Here is a 21,323-nt window from a genome sequence, read left to right as displayed (position 1 = left end):
AGCTCTACTACCCAGGGACAGTTCTCGTATAGCCCTACTACCCAGTGACAGCGCTCGTATAGCCCTACTACCCAGAGAAAGCTCTCATATACCCCTACTACCCAGGGACAGCTCTCGTATAGCCCTACTACCCGGGGATAGCTCTCGTATAGCCCTACTACCCAGGGACAGCTCTCGTATAGCCCTACTACCCAGGGACAGCTCTTGTATAGCCCTACTACCCAGGGACAGTTCTCATATAGCCCTACTACCCAGGGACAGCTCTCGTATAGCCCTACTACCCAGAGAAAGCTCTCATATACCCCTACTACCCAGGGACGGCTCTCGTATAGCCCTACTACCCAGGGACAGCTCTCGTATAGCCCCACTACACAGGGACAGCTCTCGTATATCCCTACTACCCAGGGACAGCTCTCGTATAGCCCTACTACCCAGGGACAGCTCTCGTATAGCCCTACTACCCAGGGACAGCTCTCGTATAGCCCTACTACCCAGAGAAAGCTCTCATATACCCCTACTACCCAGGGACGGCTCTCGTATAGCCCTACTACACAGGGACAGCTCTCGTATATCCCTACTACCCAGGGACAGCTCTCATATAGCCCTACTACCCAGGGACAGCTCTCGTATAGCCCTACTACCCAGGGACAGCTCTCATATAGCCCTACTACCCAGGGACAGCTCTCGTATAGCCCTTACTACCCAGGGACAGCTCTCGTATGGTCCTACTACCCAGGGACAGCTCTCGTATAGCCCTACTACCCAGGGACAGCTCTCGTATAGCTCCATTACACAGGGACAGCTCTCGTATAGCCCTACTACCCAGGAACAGCTCTCATACAGCCCTACTACCCAGGGACAGCTCTCGTATAGCCCTACTACCCAGGAACAGCTCTCGTATAGCCCTACTACCCAGGGACAGCTCTCCTATAGCCCTACTACCCAGGGACAGCTCTCGTATAGCTCTACTACCCAGGGACAGCTCTCGTATAGTCCTACTAGCCAGGGACAGCTCTCGTATAGCCCCACTACCCAGGGACAGCTCTCCTATAGCCTTACTACCCAGGGACGGCTCTCCTATAGCCCTATTACCCAGGGACAGCTCTCGTATAGCCCTACTACCTAGGGACAGCTCTCGTATAGCCCTACTACCCAGGGACAGCTCTCGTATAGCCCTACTACCCAGGGACAGCTCTCGTACAGCCTCACTACCCAGGGACAGCTCTCGTATAGCCCCACTACCCAGGGACAGCTCTCGTATAGCCCTACTACCCAGGGACAGCTCTCGTATAGCCCTACTACCCAAGGACAACTCTCATATAGCCCTACTACCCAGGGACAGCTCTCGTATAGCTCTACTACCCAGGGACAGCTGTCGTATAGCCCTACTACCCAGGGACAGCTCTCGTATAGCCCTACTACCCAAGGACAACTCTCATATAGCCCTACTACCCAGGGACAGCTCTCGTATAGCCCTACTACCCAGGGACAGCTCTCGTACAGCCCTACTACCCAGGGACAGCTCTCATATAGCCCCACTACCCAGGGACAGCTCTTGTATAGCCCTACTACCCAGGGACAACTCTCATATAGCCCTACTACCCAGGGACAACTCTCGTATAGCCCTACTACCCAGGGACAGCTCTCGTATAGCCCTACTACCCAGGGACAACTCTCGTACAGCCCTACTACCCAGAGACAGCTCTCGTATAGCCCCACTACCCAGGGACAGCTCTTGTATAGCCCTACTACCCAGGGACAATACTCCTATAGCCCTACTACCGAGGGACAGCTCTCGTATAGCCCTACTACCCAGGGACAGCTCTCGTATAGCCCTACTACCCAGGGACAGCTCTCGTATAGCCCTACTACCCAAGGACAACTCTCATATAGCCCTACTACCCAGGGACAGCTCTCGTATAGCCCTACTACACAGGGACAGCTCTCGTATAGCCCTACTACCCAGGGACAACTCTCGTACAGCCCTACTACCCAGGGACAGCTCTCATATAGCCCCACTACCCAGGGACAGCTCTTGTATAGCCCTACTACCCAGGGACAATACTCCTATAGCCCTACTACCGAGGGACAGCTCTCGTATAGCCCTACTACCCAGGGACAGCTCTCGTATAGCCCTACTACCCAGGGACAGCTCTCGTATAGCCCTACTACCCAGGGACAGCTCTCGTATAGCCCTACTACCCAGGGATAGCTCTCGTACAGCCCTACTACCCAGGGACAGCTCTCGTATAGCTCTACTACCCAGGGACAGTTCTCGTATAGCCCTACTACCCAGTGACAGCGCTTGTATAGCCCTACTACCCAGAGAAAGCTCTCATATACCCCTACTACCCAGGGACAGCTCTCGTATAGCCCTACTACCCGGGGATAGCTCTCGTATAGCCCTACTACCCAGGGACAGCTCTCGTATAGCCCTACTACCCAGGGACAGCTCTTGTATAGCCCTACTACCCAGGGACAGTTCTCATATAGCCCTACTACCCAGGGACAGCTCTCGTATAGCCCTACTACCCAGAGAAAGCTCTCATATACCCCTACTACCCAGGGACGGCTCTCGTATAGCCCTACTACCCAGGGACAGCTCTCGTATAGCCCCACTACACAGGGACAGCTCTCGTATATCCCTACTACCCAGGGACAGCTCTCGTATAGCCCTACTACCCAGGGACAGCTCTCGTATAGCCCTACTACCCAGGGACAGCTTTCGTATAGCCCTACTACCCAGAGAAAGCTCTCATATACCCCTACTACCCAGGGACGGCTCTCGTATAGCCCTACTACCCAGGGACAGCTCTCGTATATCCCTACTACCCAGGGACAGCTCTCATATAGCCCTACTACCCAGGGACAGCTCTCGTATAGCCCTACTACCCAGGGACAGCTCTCATATAGCCCTACTACCCAGGGACAGCTCTCGTATAGCCCTTACTACCCAGGGACAGCTCTCATATGGTCCTACTACCCAGGGACAGCTCTCGTATAGCCCTACTACCCAGGGACAGCTCTCGTATAGCCCCATTACACAGGGACAGCTCTCGTATAGCCCTACTACCCAGGAACAGCTCTCATACAGCCCTACTACCCAGGGACAGCTCTCGTATAGCCCTACTACCCAGGAACAGCTCTCGTATAGCCCTACTACCCAGGGACAGCTCTCCTATAGCCCTACTACCCAGGGACAGCTCTCGTATAGCTCTACTACCCAGGGACAGCTCTCGTATAGCCCCACTACCCAGGGACAGCTCTCCTATAGCCTTACTACCCAGGGACGGCTCTCCTATAGCCCTATTACCCAGGGACAGCTCTCGTATAGCCCTACTACCTAGGGACAGCTCTCGTATAGCCCTACTACCCAGGGACAGCTCTCCTATAGCCCTACTACCCAGGGACGGCTCTCCTATAGCCCTACTACCCAGGGACCGCTCTCCTATAGCTCTACTACCCAGGGACAGCTCTCGTATAGCCCTACTACCCAGGGACAGCTATCGTATAGCCCCTACTACCCAGGGACAGCTCTCGTATAGCCCTACTACCCAGGGACAGCTCTCATATAGCCCTACTACCCAGGGACAGCTCTCGTATAGCCCTACTACCCAGGGACAGCTCTCGTATATCCCTACTACCCAGGGACAGCTCTCGTATAGCCCTACTACCCAGGGACAGCTCTCGTATAGCCCCACTACCCAGGGACAGCTCTCGTATAGCCCCACTACCCAGGGACCGCTCTCGTATAGCCCTACTACCCAGGGACAGCTCTCGTATATCCCTACTACCCAGGGAGAGCACTCGTATAGCCCTACTACCCAGGGACAGCTCTCGTACAGCCCTACTACCCAGGGACAGCTCTCGTATAGTCCTACTACCCAGGGACAGCTCTCGTATAGTCCTACTACCCAGGGACAGCTCTCATATAGCTTTTTGCCAGTTTATACATTGCAGTCCTTGCTTGCCCCTTGTTGCATGGAGATCTGCATGAGCCCTTACAATTACAAGTGATCCTTTGAAGGCAGCCATAATGCTGATATGGCCCCCGGTGAAAATACTTTCGATTCCCATGGAAACGCTTAGATGTTAAAGTTAATAGTAACTTAAACATCTCAGTAAACAGAGGGAAGGATCTTCTTCTGTCACACCTCCGCTACCTTTGTTGCTCCCTCTGTCGCCCTACCAACATGATTGCGGGGTGTCAAAGGATTTTGACAGTAACAAAGGTCCTAAGGAAATTCCCCAGGTCATGTCAGACTGTCGAGCAAAATAATAAAAAATGTTGCATTTCATTATATCCACAAACAACTGACCACATGGATCTAAAAAAAAAGTTTCAAAAGTTCAATAAAGTGGCTAAAAGAAATTTGTCACCAGGATTTACTATGTAATCTGAGAGCAGCTTGATGTAGCGACAAAGAGCTTGATTCCACCTATGTGTCACTTACTGGGCTGCTTGCTATAGTTTTGATAAAACCCCTTTTTTCTCTGATGTAGCAGTGGTTCGGATGCTAATCTGTATAACCCCGCCCACACCACTGATTGACAGCTTCCTGTGTGCAAAACCAATCAGTGTTGGGGGCGGGGTTACACAGATTAGCCTGACTTGCTGAGCACAAGAGATCTAGTCCAGCAGTGATGACCTCCTGCTGATAAAACACTGATTGTATAGAAACTGCACCACACAACCTAGTAAGTGTCACATCCCTTGGATCAGGCTCTCTTGCCTTATTTAAGCTGCTCTCAGATTAAAGGGCAAAAACCTGCTGACAGATTCATTTTAAGAACAATAGAAAAACGGAAAGGGAACTCAAAAACACAAAAAAAGTGTAAAATCTTGAGCTTCTCCAGAAATGTGTAGACTCCTTCAGATGTGTGAGAATTAATATTTGGGGAGACTTTACCAATTTCCTGATCCTATGAGGTTCTTATGAAGAAATGAGGCTCTTACTCATCGTATTGACGTATCGACATCATAGATGGCACGATGAGAGTGAAAGCGCTCCTCAATCTCATCAATCACCGCAGTGTACACAGCTGCGCTGAAGAACCCTCTTAGACCTGTATTACCAGTTATTTGGCATCCTAGGATTTCATTATGAGCCTCTGACGTCTACTTTTAAGTAACGGGGGATTTTCTAGATTTATTTTCAAACCCAAAATACATATGAGGTTTTAGTATCGCTATTCTTATCCAAAGAGGACCTTACATAGAGGGAGAAACTCCTTATGGTGAGCTTATGATGAAGGATAATCCCTCTTGGACTGGAGAAGAAGGATAGTGTCAACTGTTAACGACTGAGATAACCACCGAGCACATTCAGTCATGGTTTCACATTTTGTTACAGAGGTCCACATCTCAATGAACCATCAATGTTCAGTTCAGGAATCTTTTAGGATGACCACAGAGGGCTCACAACAGTAATAGGTCTGATATAGTAGTCCCATAGCAAAAAAGAAGAGAATTATAGCCCAACTTCTTCTCTTCCCATACCAGCCATAGAGGAACATTGGGCCAACAGACTGTGTTAGTCTCTTGTACGCATAGTAGTGTCACGGGATATGTAATGATAGGACAGGGGCCCCTAGGCTAGCCTGCAGACGTGAGACCTTGCGCTTTCCCTTATCTCGGAGGTAGGCTTGATAGTAGAGAGGTCCGAGCCCCCAGCGTGATCCTAAATCCTTTCCAAGCCCTGATCTTACTCCCCCTCTCCCACAACCTTGTGGCGGGCCGGAAAACACAATGACAAAACCCCACAAAATGACAGACAAGGGAGAAAGGAAACTCCTACACACAGCACTCAAACACAAAAGAGAGATAATATGTTTACCGTGAAACAACAAAAAAGGGGAGGAATGGACACACAACAGGGGAACGCCCACACCATTCAAAAGCGCAACACAGATCACCATTAACAGGATAACTACCAAGACCGGGATCGCTGGAGCTAAAGCTGAAGCTATCATCGGCACATACAGGAAGGAAGACGGGCTTTAAATAGGGAGGAGACAGCTTCAGGTGGCAATTAGCAACCTGAGTGTCATGATTCTGATTTGCGGTGCTCTGCTGTTGTTTGTGCTCTGGTGGATGGGTTGTTCCCAGCCTTGGGTCCTGCGTTGGTGCTGGGAAGAGTCTGTGCACAGGCGCCTCGTTCCGGGTGATTGCTTTGCTTCATTAGGGAGCAACCTCACCCGGAACGCCACCAATCATAGTTCCTGTTCCACAGTAAGTGCTTCTGGCTCCCGTAGTGTTCAATTCAGATCTTGTATCGGACCTTAGCTACCCTTCTCTGTCAGTTCCTGAGCTAGACGTTACCTCCTGGCTCCTGACCTCCGGCTAGTACCCCGACCTCAGCTCTGCTTTCACCCTGTGTTTCATACGTGACCTCCTGGCTCCTGACCTCCGGCTAGTACCCTGACCTCAGCTCCGCTTTCTCCCTTTATTCCTTATGTGACCTCCTGACTCCTGACTCCCGGCTTGTTTGACTTCTCTATTCACTACTTACTAGTTGTATCTAGTGACACATAGTGATTAAGCATCATACTGAGCACTTAGGTCCTGCTCACAAGTCTGCAGGAATTAACTCCTGCAGAGCTGAAGACCAGAGAACCTAAACCAGCCGATACCCGGCTCTGGATGAACAATTCAGAAGCCTCAGGTTGCTTGTCAGACTGTAGTGTGAACAAAGTCTGAGGACAATGCTCCAGCAGGTGTGTGCACAGCCAAACATCACATGACACGACATGACATGATATGACATGTATATCAAGTTACCCTAGGCAAGATGGATGTAGGATAAGGCTTGAGTTTTTTCTTAAAACGTGCTCGTAAATTTAGAAGCTCCTACAGATATGAAGGGACCTTGCCAATTCCTGATGCGCGTGTCATTGTGATTTTTTGACAGATGGAGTCATAATGGTGGCAAACACTGTTGATATGCTATAAATGTATCCCCTTTAAAGGGAACTTGTCATCAGAAATTTAGCTTGAAACCTAAAAGCTCCCCCCTCTGCAGCTCGTGGGCTGCGTTCTAGCAGGTTCCTGTACTTTTTGTGGCCCCCTTTAAACTAAATTAAATACTTTATAAACTTGTACCTTTTGCTATGTAAATTTTGTAAATCGTCCATGGGGGCGGGCTCTCTGCTGACCGTTGCTGTTCCTCCAGCACATTGACGCCGTCCCCCCACGCTCCATTTCATCCATCAGGACGCCGCCCACTGCGCCCGAGGTGCTGCCCACGCCAGGATCGCTGGTGACGTGTGTCACAAGCACGAGATTATGGGCGGCGCTGTGATTGCATCGCAAGTGCCCGCCCATAATCTCGTGGACGCGCTTTCCCCCACTGCCTCCAGCGTTCTGCGCAAGCGCTCGCCGGCCAAATCACTCGACGTCACCTCCTTCCCATCTTACCCTGCAGCAGGGCAAGATGGGAAAGAGGTGACGTCGGGTCGTCTGGCCAGCAAGCGCTTGCGCAGAACGCTGGAGGAAGAGGGGAAAGTGTGGTCACGAGGTTATGGGCGGCACTTGCTGATGACACTCACAGCACCTCCCATAACCTCGTGCCTGCGCAAAACGTCACCAGCGGTCACACGTGCACACAGTGCACAGTCCCGCTACAGTCGCACAGCGCATGCGTGGGACCACGGGCGCCCAGGGGCGGCGTCCTGAGATATGAAATTCAGCGTTCGGGGGCGGCGTAAATCTGCTGGAGGAACAGCAATGATTGTAGCGCCCTGGACCAGCCAGGGGCCACAGAGAACAACACTCACACACCCCACACTCCCGGTCAGGCACACCAAAGTCAGACAAAAACCCTTGTTGCCTCCCTCCAGGGGCTGATGTCCACACCAGGGGGTAGGCCAGGTGGTTGGCCCCGCCCACCGAGGAGTTCACAGTCCTGGAGGCGGGAAAAGCAGACAGTTCAGTGAGGGAAGTGAAAGTGAGAGGAGGGAAGTAACAGTTGAGCAGACAGAAGTTGGTCCGGGTGTGTGGCCCGGACGGATCAGCAAGGTTGGCAGACGGTGGTGACCGTCTGCAGGAGTGGCCTATCAGAGTCTACCGTAAGGACCGTGGACGGGCGGTGGCCCGGCGGTACCGGACCGGTACACAAAGAGAAGTCTGCACCATCTGGCAGGGGCTTACAGACCCCGGCAAGGCTAGGAGTCGCCGTGAATTTGCCAAATTCGTTAGTGAAGGGAACCTCCGGGGTTTCCCAACAGCCAAGTCCCGACAGAAGGCAACCGTCCAACGGAGAGAGGGAAACACAGTCACCACCAAGGCTAAAGTTCCCAGGGCCAGAGCCTGCGGGCAAAAGGGGCTCCTCCAGCCCATATCCAAGCTGGGGAGCGGGTTACTGACTCGCCCACCCCAGGGCTATGGGACACCCGGTGCCGGGCCGGACTAGTCCGGAGGTAGTCAGTGGTGGCGGGGTCCGACTCCGTGGCCCTGGTGGGTGTCAGTTAAATATGGCTGGTGACTTGGGGTTTGTGTTCGTGACGCCACCTGTGGTATGCGGCTATTAAGCCGCCGCTGCTGTATAAGGCCTCCGGGGTGATGATATGGCAGCAATGGTGGTGCTGCTCCCCACAGGTGGAGCGGTGCCCCGGGGACACTGTTGGTGCTCGTGAGAGTCTATGGTGTTGTGTGGCTAACACGGTGCAGGGCCGACAGGCAATGAAAGAACCAGGCACAAACAACAGTCTCTTTACCTTCTCCTCTTTTACTGCAGAAACGGTTAGTCCTGGGAGACCGTTACAGGTGGTAGAGGGCTCCGGCCGGCCTGGAAGTAACGGAGATGTCGTTTTGGCCAGATGAGTATGAGGCCTACTCCTGTTCCTTTTCTTACTATTATAGGACCCTGCTCTCTGGATTTAGCAATGGCCCTCTTTCTGCTGGGACCGGTGGTACGTCCCTTTCCCTCTGTGGCAGGCTGCACAGACCCTCTCTGGTGCTTCTCTGCTGGAGTCCACACCGGGCCCTGATGATGCAGCTGTACCTTCGGGCTGTTTATGGGCCAGGTGCTTGCAGCTCTCCTGCCCTTCGGATTCGGCTACCAGGGAGTATTTTAGGCCCTGGTGGCCACAGACTCCGATGTCCGAGTCTCTTCTGTGCCTCTCTTCTCCTCCTGTTTCACTGTGCCAAGCTGCTCCAGCTCTTGGCCCCAGTTCCACAGGACAGCACTACTCGGCGTCTGCTTGCTCTGACTTCTCTCTACAGACTGACCACTAACTCCTCCCTCAGGCCAGACTTAAGGAATGCTCCCTGGAACTCCAGGTTCAGAGCTCCCCCTGCTGGCCTGAGGGAGAACTGCGTTGGATGTTAAACTTACTGGCCAATAGACCTCCCAATTACCTCCAGGCTCAGCATTAACCCTTTGGAGGGGCAATGCTGTTGTGGCGACCAGGTCCTGGGGCGCCACACTCCCCCTTAGTTAAACTCAGTACTCCCGGACTGAAAGGAACAAACAAGACATAACATGTTACAACCTTAAACAACTATAAGAGTCCAGTGTGGCTCCCTGCCGGGTGTCCATTACACTGCTCCATGGGGGACCCGCCGCGATAAATCCCCCAACGTAGGCTCTGGGCGTGCGTCAGAGCATTACTGACCCCACTCTATGCACGCCGGACGGGTTTTTCTTCAGGGGTGCTGAGCACACTGGTGCTAACTATGTACAGCTAGGTGTTGGCCACCCATAGTCCAGTGGCCCAATTGTCCATTTACTTAATCACCTAAAACAAAACATTACATACAAGACATTTCAACTAACTATATACATTCTGTTAGGTATTTTACTTTCTATGTTCTATACCTTGGAGGGGGCTGTCCCCGAGTGCTACGTTGGGACCGGCGTAGCTCTGGGGTTTGTCCCTGACTACTTGTAGTGTCTGCCCCCTCCGTGTCACTGGTAGGCCTAACCCTGACAGGGATACATGTCGGTTGCCTACGGGGTCTCAGATTCGCCAAGGGTACGACAGGTTCACCACTGGCAGGGGGTTGATTCTCCTGTTCTACTGCTGGCGTGTCATCTTGTGTTGGGGCGGACAGTTCCTTAGATGGATCTGGAACCTCTTCTGTCTCTGGCTCGACCAACTGCGGGAACGTCAAGACTGGTACCACTATGGCATTATTTATTCGTTTCCAAGTTTTGGGGAATTTGCCAAGGATTGTTTGTATCATCTCTTCCTCTTTTTCTTGAATTTCTTCCACTTCTTTTTGGATTTTGCACCGCTCAGGGCACGCTTTCAGGCGGTCTCTGGACACTGTTTGATAAGTCTTGCCTTCATCTTTGCTTATGAGGCATACCTTACTATTGTCAAAGTTGGAGGGAATAATGGTGTAGGGTTCATTCTCCCACTGATCATCTAATTTATGCGCCCTCCGCTTTTTCTTGAGGACCTGTTCTCCAGGTGCTAAGGGAGTTGCTGGGGCTGTTTGATTGTAGTTCTGCTCTTGTCTCGTTCTTGCTTTGGACAGGCTCTTTTCTACGCATTCCTGGACTTTGCAGTACTGCTGTTGTCGCTCTGTATCCCAATCTTCTATCTCTTGAACCGCTTCAGGTGACACAGTTCCCATCTCAAAGTCTACAGGTAACTTGCCAGGTCTTGCTCGCATCAAGTAAGCAGGGCTGCAGTTGGTCGAATTTACTGGGATATGGTTATACAGGTCTACCAGATCTGGTAACTTCTCTGGCCATTGGTTTCTTTCTTCCAGAGGTAGAGTCTTGAGCATATCAATAACCACATGGTTCATCTTCTCGCACAATCCATTGGTTTGGGGGTGGTACGATGTTGTTCTGATTTTCTTACAGCCGTACATGTTACAGAACTCTTGGAACACTTCTGCCTCGAATGCAGGACCTTGATCAGTCAGTACCCTTTCCGGATAACCGTGAGGTCGACAAAAGTATGCCTGAAATGCTCTAGCTGCTGTTCTGGCTGTCTGGTCCTTCACGGGCACTACTACCAGGAAACGAGAGTAATGGTCCACAATGGTGAGGGCGTACACATAGCCTGACCGGCTTGGTGTTAACTTCACGTGGTCCAGGGCCACCAACTTTCCGCCTCAGGTTACACGGACCACAGTCTCGGCACCACTTCTCGACTGTCTTTCTCATGTGCACCCAGTAGAACCGATCACGGAGTAGGGTCTCCAACTTCTTCCACCCGAAGTGTCCTGCTTTATCATGATAAGCTGCTAGGACCATTGGAGCATCCCTCTGTGGGACCACTATCTGTCAGACGAGTTCATTCGTTCGCCAGTTGACATATCTCTTGCATAGCTTGCCTTGGTAGGTGAACAGTCGTCCCCTCTCCTTCCACAGCTGCTGGGCTTCTTCTGGAGCATCTGGGCCAAGATGGGTCTCAGCTTGTGCTAGCTTTTCTTTGACCAATCGCACGGCCGGGTCACCGTTCTGTGTCTCTTCCCAATTATGGTGGAGTAATGGGTTGACCGAGACCTCGTGCTGGCTCGAGCGCTTCACTCCTACAGCATGCTCACACTGGGAAACACCTTGGTGATGGAAAGCCGGTAACTCTATCTCTTCGAGTTCATCCAGGTCTTCTCCAGACTCTGGTAAGTGAGGCATTCTGGACAGCGCATCAGCATTGTTATTCTTCTTGCCAGCCCGATACTTGATGGTAAAGTCAAAGTTAGACAGCCGGGCCATCCATCGCTGCTCCAACGCACCTAGCTTGGCTGTTGCCAGATGTGTCAACGGATTGTTGTCCGTGAAGATGGTGAACTTGGCCGACGCCAGATAGTGCTTGAAGCGTTCAGTCACTGCCCAAACAATAGCGAGGAACTCCAGCTTGAAGGAACTGTAGTTTTCTGGATTTCTTTCTGTGGGACGAAGCTTCCTGCTGGCGTACGCTATCACCCTCTCTCTGCCTCCCTGCACCTGGGACAGAACTGCTCCCAGTCCCACATTGCTGGCGTCTGTGTACAGTACAAACGGCTGGCTGTAGTCAGGGTAGGCCAGAATTTCTTCTCCCGTGAGAGCCCCTTTCAGCCGGACAAAAGACGTTTCTATTTGACTGTTCCATTCAAATGGAGGGCTTTGCTTCTTAGCCTGCTTTGGCTGGCCCACCAGGAGATCTTGAAGAGGCGCTGCTATCTTGGTGAAACCATCAATGAACCTTCGGTAGTAGCCCACCAGCCCAAGGAACTGCCGCACCTCCTTTACCGTGGTGGGTCTTGGCCAGTCCTTGATTACTGTGACTTTCTCTGGATCAGGTGCCACACCTTCTGCGCTGACCACATGACCCAGGTACTGTACCTTTGGCTTCAAGAGGTGACATTTGGACGGCTTTATCTTCAGGCCATACTCCGACAAGGACTCAAACACTTCTGCTAAGTGCCTCAGGTGGTCTTCATAAGTCTTGGAGTAGACTATGACGTCATCCAGGTACAACAGCACGGTTTCAAAGTTGTGGTGGCCCAAGCAGCACTCCATCAACCTTTGGAATGTCCCTGGGGCGTTGCAGAGCCCGAATGGCATACAGTTGAACTCGCAGAGGCCCATTGGTGTCGTGAATGCAGTCTTCTCCTTGTCCGCCTCTGCCACGGGAACCTGCCAATACCCACTGGTGAGATCCAAGGTGGAGAAATAGTTAGCTGACTTTAAGGCTGTTAGTGACTCCTCTATTCTGGGCAGTGGATAAGCATCTTTATGTGTAATGCGGTTAATTTGCCTGTAATCTACACACATTCTCATTGTACCATCTTTTTTCTTTACGAGCACTAGGGGAGCTGCCCAGGGGCTACAACTATCTCTGATAACCCCAGCCTCCTTCATTTCCCGTAACATCTCCTTGGCACGCTGATACTGTGCGGGGGGTACAGGGCGGTATCTCTCTTTAATGGGATGATGATCACCCGTGGGGATTTGATGTTTAACCCCTTTCACCTGCCCAAAATCTAGGGGGTGTTTGCTGAAGACCCGCTCGTACTCCTGTACCACCCGGTAAACCCCATGCTTCTGGTGCGAGGGGGTGGAGTAGTCGGTGCCTACATGTAATTTTTGGCACCAGTCTTCCAGCTGCCCCTTGGAGCCATTGTCTTCCGCCTGGTCGGACGGGATCAAGGGTTCCACTGCTTGGATGGTATTGTTGCTGACAGTGTACAGTTTTGCTACAGTGGCGTACCGGGGCAATTTGGCTTCCTCCTCCCCACAATTCAGGACACGGACGGGCACTCTCCCCTTGCGGACGTCCGCTACCCCTCTGGCTACCAGGACTCCAGGCCTACTGTCCGAATACACCGGTTCCACCAGGGCATGGTAATCCTGACCCTTGAGGCCTATTGCTGCCCGACACCATATCAACATTTCACTTCTTGGGGGTATTGCAATGGGGAGGGGGTCACTTACCCTCACACTGCCAATTTCTCCTCCGGCCAGCTCTACCTGCTGCCTCCTCATCAGGGCTCTGATCTCCCTCTGTAGGGCACGCTGCTGCCCGGAGCTGGCAGTTTCAGACGCCTGTTGCAACAAAACTATCACTTCGGCAAGACAATTTTCCATCACATTTGTACCAATGGTTAGCAGTGGGTCAGATTCTTTGCGATCAATATCTACAATTATCATCCCCTGACATGGCAATTCTACCCGCCCCACTTTAATGGTTACTTCCTTATACCCAATTTGAGGTAAGGGCTGACCATTACTGGCCACAATTGTTAAATCATCATCTGGGCCATGGTCAATGTCTGAATCAGCCCAATATCTTTTGTACAGTTTATAAGGGATGGTTGTTACCTGGGACCCCGTATCCAGGAGGGCATTCAAAGGGATCCCATCCAGCACAATAGGAAGGACCGGTCGTCCTCCCACATACTTGCTGCGACTGGGGGTTGAGCCGGGCTTCCTTACACCTGGGGGTTGGCTCCTGGCCCCAGATTCGGCCCATTTAAAGGACAGTGTCGTGCAATGTGGCCCGCCTGGCTGCAACGGCGGCAGATCGGTTGTCCCGTTGAATCATACCGGTCTGTATCTTTTCCTCGGGTCGGCGGAATCCTCCTCTGTCGCATCCATGGGACGTCATCTGGGCTGGAGGCCAACTCGATTCTTGCAGGCGATGGGGTCACTTGTAGAGACTGCACGGTCTTGGCAAGGGCAGCTACAGTCTTGGTCAGCTCCTGGACCTGCTGTCTGAGCTCTGCAGTGGGATCCTTTTCCAGGGACTGCGCCTCAGCCCCTGCAGCGGCTCGTGTTGCAGGCACCACCCCGGGGTACGTGATAGCAAGAGGCCAGAGGGATACTGGGTCATTCGGTGTAGATTCTCTCAGTACCCGGATGGCCTGGTCCTTAAACTTTGCAAAGTCCAGAGCAGGGTTCTGCAGGACCATGATACGCAGCTGGGTCCTGTGGGCATCTGACAGGAGCCCCTCTATGAACTGCTCAGTTAGGAGTTTGTCTTCTTCACGTACACTCTCTGGGTCCACCTGTTTAACTGCTTTCAGGGCCTCCTGCAAGTTTAAGGCATAGTCCCTTATGCTGTCTGTGGCCCGTTGTTTGCACCCAAACAATCTCATCTTTATTTCTGCTGCGGTGCGGGTGTCAAAAGTACTCTTTAACTTGGCCAGTATCTGGGTTACTGTCCCTTTATCTGTGTCAGGCCAGGACTTCACTTCACGCTGGGCCGCGCCGGCTAGCTGCCCCATTAATATGCCCACCTTCTGGCTCTCAGTCAGCGGATACACCCGGAACAAGCTGTGCAGGCTTTCTCTGAAGTCGCTCAAGGTATGTGACTCCCCGGAGTACTGCGGCAGCCATTCTGCTCCCGGGATGTACGGCATTGTGATCGGCATTACCGGCGCTACAGCGGGGGCTGGGGCGACGGCGACTGGGTTTACATCGGCCGGTGCTGCTGCGTCTTGAGCTACCACAGCCACCTGCTCTCCCTCTGTGTCGGACATCTTCCTCCCCCTTAGTGAACCTCACCAGCATCGTTCACTTTTCAAAATCTCTTCCCGGTAGCGCGGGGTTAACGACCCTCCGCTCTGATGGCGCGCTCCCTTCGCTCTCTTTTTCGGGCACGCCCCCCTTCTTCCTGCGCTCAGCGAGGCTAATGGCGGCGGCAGTTTTCAAACAGTAACACAGTCTTTTAGGCACAGTTTCTGCAGGCGCACAGTACCCGGTGGGACCGGGCACGAAATCCTGTTCGTGACGCCAAAGTTGACTCGCCCACCCCAGGGCTATGGGACACCCGGTGCCGGGCTGGACTAGTCCGGGGGTAGTCAGTGGTGGCAGGGCCCGACTCCATGGCCCTGGTGGGTGTCAGTTAAATATGGCTGGTGACTTGGGGTTTGTGTTCGTGACGCCACCTGTGGTCTGCGGCTATTAAGCCGCCGCTGCTGTGTGAGGCCTCCGGTGTGATGATACGACAGCAATGGTGGTACTGCTCCCCACAGGTGGAGCGGTGCCCCGGGGACACTGTTGGTGCTCGTGAGAGTCTATGGTGTTGTGTGGATAACACGGTGCAGGGCCGACAGGCAATGAAAGAAACAGGCACAAACAACAGTCTCTTTACCTTCTCCTCTTTTACTGCACAAACGGTTAGTCCTGAGAGACCGTTACAGGTGGTAGAGGGCTCCGGTCGGCCTGGAAGTAACGGAGATGTCGTTTTGGCCAGATGAGTATGAGGCCTACTCCTGTTCCTTTTTTTACTGTGATAGGACCCTGCTCTCTGGATTTAGCAATGGCCCTCTTGCTGCTGGGATCGGTGGTACGTCCCTTTCCCTCTGTGGTAGGCTGCGCAGGCCCTCTCTGGTGCTTCTCTGCTGGAGTTCACACCGGGCCCTGATGATGCAGCTGTACCTTCGGGCTGTTTATGGGCCAGGTGCTTTCAGCTCTCCTGCCCTTCGGATTCGGCTACCAGGGAGTATTTTAAGCCCTGGTGGCCACAGACTCCTATGTCCGAGTCTCTTCGCTGCCTCTCTGCTCCTCCTGTTTCACTGGGCCAAGCTGCTCCAGCTCTTGGCCCCAGTTCCACAGGACAGCACACTCTGCGTCTGCTTGCTCTGACTTCTCTCTACAGACTGACCACTAACTCCTCCCTCAGGCCAGACTTAAGGAACGCTCCCTGGAATCCCAGGTTCAGAGCTCCCCCTGCTGGCTTGAGGGAGAACTGCGTTGGATGTTAAATTTACTGGCCAATAGACCTCCCAATTACCTCCAGGCTCAGCATTAACCCTTTGGAGGGGCAATGCTGTTGTGGCGACCAGGTCCTGGGGCGCCACATTACCGGTGGGAACCCATTGGAACCGTTTACAGTACACAGGTGCAGGGAAAGGCAGTCACCATCAACCTGCCGGGAGCAACAACACTGCAGCCGTCTGTGGGACCCGTCCATCCAGCTGTGTGTTTTACCGAGAACTGTGCCCTCATCATTGGCTGAGTGAGTACCACCGTGCCGTGCGGCACAGGGCTGCCCCCGCGACCCTGCACCTCACCAGACCCTGTAACCCGCCTGTCATCCATCCCTACCCCATCACCGGGTCCCGGGACAACCAACCCCCTACCCACGGAGGGGAGAACTAACAACAAAGCTGCTCCCTGTCATCGCTCCCGGGTGTCACCAATATCACCACAACCGTGGGTGGCGTCACGGACAATAACCAAATCCCCACAATCAAATCCCCTTTTCACTCATGGGCGAGGAACGCCGCTCGAGTCCCCGGGATCCAGCCCACTGCTCGAGCCATCACCGAGCAGCAGCAGCAGCCGGACCCGAGCAGTGGGAGAGTGCAGCGTCCCCTCCTCCGCCCGCGACACGGTCACCAGAGAGCCCGCCCCCATGGACAATTTACAAAATTTACATAGCAAAAGGTACAAGTTTATAAAGTATTTAATTTGGTTTAAAAGGGGCCACAAAAAGTACAGGAACCTGCTAGAATGCAGCCCACGAGCTGCAGAGGGGGAAACTTATAGGTTTCAAGCTAAATTTCTGATGACAGGTTCCCTTTACGCTTCATAATACATAGTTTATGTCAGACGTTTCATTGATGAGATCCATGGATCAGGAGAACCTCCACCAAACCAAATACTGTTGTTCTTTAAACATTTAGCTTGGAGATGTCCACATCTTAGACCAGTCCATCTTCTATAGAAATTTAGCTCAGAACTTTGTAGATGTGGACCCCAAATTAGGACCCCAAATCTTTCTAATAATTTTTGGGGAGCAAGAGGCCTCATTGCAAGGATCAAAAAGTGGAGATTCATACCTCTCATGGAGAAGAAGCTTTGGGTCATCTAAGCTGGTAAACCTCTCTTTGGGGCACATTGGGCAAACTTGTATGTATATGAGGACCATAGACTGGGACCTCCATTAAGGACGAAAAAGGAGCCTCCATTAATCGTGGTTTCTTTTTGACTTTTCACTTAAAATTGACCAAATTTAAAAGAATCTATGTGATATTATCAATGTCCTCAGAACTGGACACCTTGGTTCTAGTGATAAGGAATAAAGGGGACTTATAGCAAAGATCGTTTTTCTGTTTCCTCTTTACACCTTTCTATAACCCTTTTGCCAAATCCAGAACAAAAGTCTAATGATGCCACCTATAATACTGGTGTCTATTGATGATACTTTTGGGCATCCATGTGTTGTGGGCCGCTGCCGCTTCTGGGGCCGCTCGGATCCGGGTTCACTGCTGCGGCTCGAGTGGTGACCGGACACGGGCTCACACGGCCGTCCGTCCTCACAATCGTCGGAAGGGGATATTTACAGGGGATTGATGTGTCGGTGACGCCACCCGTGGGTTGCGGTGAGGGATGGTGACACCGCCGCTGCCTGATGATGGGATGCCCGAGGCTGATGGATTGGGGCAGCAAGATGGGATCCCCTCCACGGGTAGGGGAGGTGTAGTCCCGGGGCCCTTTAGTACACGGGAGTAATGGCTGCTGGAGGTGGCGTGTCGGGTTGGACCGGGGGTCAATGATGTACTCACTGTTCACTGAATTGCACACAAGTCCAGTAGTAAACCAAGTTGCCAGTGACCGGTCGCCTTTGGTGGGTGTATTCGGGTCCCACACCCGGGTGTAGCAAACAGGGGTCCCTTCCTCCTGCACTCTGTGTTTGTGTCTTCTGTGGGACGACTCCGCATGGAACGGGGAAGTCCACTCCCAGTACTGTGTATGTTGGGAGCTGTGGCCCGTGAAATCCAACCCCCGGGACCTCCGTGGGCCCTGACGGACACCCCATCCCCCACGTTGGACCCCCGCCTCGCTCTCTGGGCTTCTAGAAAACAAGGCCTGAAACCTCGTCCTCTGCTGGCCAATTAACAAGGGGCATGCAACCTTCCTCGTCCCAGGGTCCAGGCACCCCGTCTGTGCACGGCCTCCAGACCGGATTCCCGCTGTCGGCAGCGGCGGGCTACAACCCTGCCCCGATCCACCCAAGGTCTCCCGCGACCGGATCTCCATCGCTTGTGGTCCTGCGCGCTGTCCACCACCCAGTCCGGCAGTCCAGGGGCCCAACCCCCGACTCCACTGTCCACTGTCAGAACTTGACACTCTCTCAGCTCAAACTCCAACTAGACTGCTCTGTTCCCGCCCCCGACACCTCAGGACCCCTAAGTGGGCGTTCTCATCCACCTGATCCCGCCCACTGGTGTGTCCCTAATGTCATGAGGGGGTGGCTAGGCTTTAATGGCTGTGTATTGTACCTGGGTGTGGGTTTTTGGTGGGATCCGGGAGGGTGGACTACTTTTGTGACTACCTGGTTTTGCCAGGGCGTCACACATGGGCACCGGGGCCAGGCACTTAGGCTAAATTTAAAATAATGTTGTTCGTATATAGTATAGTGAAATTCGACCCTAGATACAATTTTGTATCCCTGAAATAGGACTCATCCAATGGTTAAAGAAAGCACCAGATTCTAACATCTCGTACCCCGAGAATAAACCCTAGTGTCACGACACAGACTTAGGGAAGGTCCGGAGTGAGCTAAAACACACCACAGACAGGGGTTTTACCAAAACAAACGAGGGGTACACCGGGGACACATTAACAACGGTGGGCCCTGGTGCTAGTCATGGAAGATGGACACCTCCCCGACTTACCCTGCACTCCTAGCCAGTCCCTATACAGGTTCCTCCCTTGTCGCTGTGCCGCCCCAGCAGCAGTCAAACTGCTCGGATCCGGGGTTGCTGTGGCTCGAGGGTCTCCGGACCCGGGGGCTTGCGGCCACTCCACATATAAGGGGATATTTACAGGGGATAAATGTTCGTGACGCCACCTGCGGATTGCGGTAAAGGGGAGTACCACCGCTGCCGATGGGAGTACCGGGGCAGATGGTGTGGGGCAGCCAAGTGTCAGTCCCTCCGCAGGTAGGGAAGGCCCCGGACCATGGGAATTTGGTGAACATGTAGCTTGCTTGGCCTTGGGAAGCGGGATACAGATTACTCACTGCGGTAGTTGTGGATCAGGTGGATTAAGCAGACACTCACACAGATGGTAAACCAAAGTCTCTAGGCACCGCAGTCTCTACGGGAGGAGCCCGTCCAGGTCCCGCTCCCACCAGTGTCATTTGGTAAGTCCGGAGCCCTGCCTTTGTGCACAAATTGTTTTACTGTTGTGGCCCCTTGGCTTGAAGCTTTCGGGGCCCCGCTACCCGTGTGTAGGCAGCTGTGCTCTTGGTGGCACTTGGGATTTCAGTGGGTTGTGTATTTTGGAGAGCCCTATCCCCCGTGGTGTGCTGTCGCCTCCATTCTCTGAGCTCTTGGGGACAGTTCATACAGAGACTATCCTCCACAGGCTAATTATCAGGTTGCTTGAAGCTACTCCCCGATCTAGAGTCCTGTACCCCGCCGTGCTCGGTACCGGTAAGGTGGCTGGGCTTTCTGGTGCCAACAGTCCTCCTAGACTGTGTCTGTTACACTCCTGTCCAGTGTTCCTAATACTGGTCCCTGACTCCTGTGGTCCCGGACCACCGTCTGAGACCCAACCTGTCGCCTCCCTGGGAGCTCCAACTCCCATGCTCCTCACTCTATGAGGGCTACCACTTCACTCCCTCTCACTTCAAAAGCTAACTCCAAACTTATATTCTCCCTCCCACCAGTCTGCCTGACCCCTAGGTGGGCAGGTGTGCTCCAACTTGACCAACCCACTGGTGTGTCTGTCCAGCCCTTGTGTGAGGTGTGGTTGAGATTTGCAGTGCAGATGTCAGTGACACTGTTGATAGGAACCTGGAACCATGGGGGGTAGGCCCTGCACCCTGGTGTACAGGATGCAGTTCCCTGTAGCACCCTGATGTATTCAGGGGCGCTACATTGCCAATCAGGAACCTGAAGACCTGAGAGACCCTGCAGAAAACCCTGGCTAGTGAGTGGGAAGGTAAGGATCACTAGTCCAACCGCTGAACTAAAACAACACTTCAAGGGAAGGTAAGACACACAGGGGGGAAATTAACAACAGACTAACTCCAACAACTAGGCTACAGTCGGGTACCAGTACTGCAGTCTACACCACAACCAACAGCAAGGGCTCAGGCAGCGCCTTCCACCTCCAGGCCAAGCATCTAAATGAGATCAGAGAGAATTACCGGCACCCTCTGCTGGAAGTAGAGGATATATATAGGGACTGGGAGTGATCCCAAACCGGAAACACCTGACCAGGATTCAGAAGCTGCAGGCAAGGAAAACTGACATTAACCCTTGCCACACCCAAAGAATGATGATTAAGGGTGATTCTTTTCACCTGAAACGCGTAGTGATGGTCATACTATCTGTTTTGCCTCCATGTTGAAATAAACCTGAAGTCTTTTTCACCTGAAGAGCTGGATTCTTTTGCTTTTTTGGATTATTTTGGGTCGTGGCAGTGCCTGTCTGTGCTCCAGGGAAGACGCTAAAAGGAGTGGGTGCATACATGGTGAGCTGAATATCATATATATGGACTTTTAATATGTATAGCCTCAGAGGACAATGAGAGGCTCTAGTCCTGATCCTGTTACTAGTCTCAAAATACAGAGAGGCATTCGTGACCCCCAGATGCTCTGATCGGCCATCACTTTTTGATCTGCTTGATACAGTTTTGAACATTTGTAAATTTGTGGTGGTCTTCAATGGCGTAACTAGAGTTTGATGCGCCCCGGTGCAAAGTTTAGATCTGGGCCCAACCAAGTGTACACCGACACTCGGGGTACGGGATAATGACGCCGACACTTGGGGTACGGGATAATGACGCCGACACTCGAGGTACAGGATAATGACGCCGACACTCGGGGTACGGGATAATGACGCCGACACTCGAGGTACGGGATAATGACGCCGGCACTCGAGGTACGGGATAATGACGTCGACACTCGGGGTACGGGAT

The sequence above is a fragment of the Anomaloglossus baeobatrachus genome, chromosome 2 (assembly GCF_048569485.1).
Source record: "Anomaloglossus baeobatrachus isolate aAnoBae1 chromosome 2, aAnoBae1.hap1, whole genome shotgun sequence".
NCBI lineage: Eukaryota > Metazoa > Chordata > Amphibia > Anura > Aromobatidae > Anomaloglossus > Anomaloglossus baeobatrachus.
The sequence above is the reverse complement of the archived record's forward strand: the minus strand, read 5'-3'. Positions refer to the sequence as shown.